This window comes from Lemur catta, chromosome 6 (assembly GCF_020740605.2).
Source record: "Lemur catta isolate mLemCat1 chromosome 6, mLemCat1.pri, whole genome shotgun sequence".
Lineage (NCBI taxonomy): Eukaryota > Metazoa > Chordata > Mammalia > Primates > Lemuridae > Lemur > Lemur catta.
In genome coordinates, this window is record NC_059133.1 from 91,884,046 (window position 1) to 91,885,110 (window position 1,065).

At 51.1% G+C, this 1,065-nt stretch overlaps 1 pseudogene; it reads right to left on the bottom strand.

The window, feature by feature from the left end:
• Positions 1-203: 203 nt before the first annotated feature.
• LOC123640055 lies at positions 204-783 on the bottom strand (annotated as a pseudogene).
• Positions 784-1,065: the final 282 nt, after the last annotated feature.

The following is a 1,065-nucleotide window of genomic DNA, read 5'->3' on the forward strand; positions in this document are numbered from 1 at the left end:
AGGATCCGTGGAGTTGCCCATCACGGCCAGGGTTTGTCTTAACAGATTTTTTGTTTGTATATTTTTTCACACATCATCTTTTTTTATCTATCCTTGTTTCATGCCTGTCTAAACATTTACTCTATTTTAAGGGCATATCTTTGTTTTGTTTCTGCTCTCTTGGCCCCCAGCCATAACTAGCCCCACCTGGCCCTGGGACTGTTTCACTTGCTAGTGAAGAAGCCCCCTATAGTTAACAGGGTCCCCGGTGTCACGGCCCCCATCAGCACTGTTCTCACTGATGTCCAGTTTCCCTCCCTTTGACGCCGTGCCTCCTCGAGGGCCCGTTCCCATATAGAGCTGTGAACTCTGCCCAGCCCCCACTGCTGTGGATCCAGTCGGCCAGCCGTGTCTCCAGGTAGGCCATCATCCACTCCTGCACTTGTCCCACTAGTGGCTCTATTTCCTTGTCGACACTCTCAACACATAGTGCAGCCCCAAAGACGAAGAAGGCCACAAGACGGCCCCAGTTGGGCCCCCCCGGAAAAGCTCATTGGCGACCTGGGTGAAGCACTTCTGGGCTGAGCTCGGGGTCACGTGCAGCTGAGCTGCCAGACCACAGAAGGTACGCTGGATGCGGGTCTTGAACTCATCTCCAGCTGCCCGCATGGCTTGGTGCAGCGGGTCAGCTGCTGGGCCTTTTTCTGGGCCAGTTTTATAGACATAACCCTTCTGTCTCAGCTTATAGCCTATAAAGTCTGCCACTAAAGCTCGTGTGTCTGGGGCTGAGGCTAGGGTTGTCATCTGTACAAATGAATGGATATAATTAAAAAGCATACACATGATCACCCTGAAGGTTCCTGGAAGTTTTTCAAAAAACATTAAGTGGCATGCAATTTTCACATGACCCCGATTGACCCGTTTTGAGGAAAAAAGAGAATAATCTTTAGATCTCAGGAATCCTTGGTCCCGGCCCATCGCCTGGTGGCTGCCTTACGGAGGCGGGGAACCCGATCCCGTGTTCCTGAAAAGCAAGGATCATGGAGGGCAAAAGTCTAAACAGGGTAACCGAGCAAGAGTTCTAAA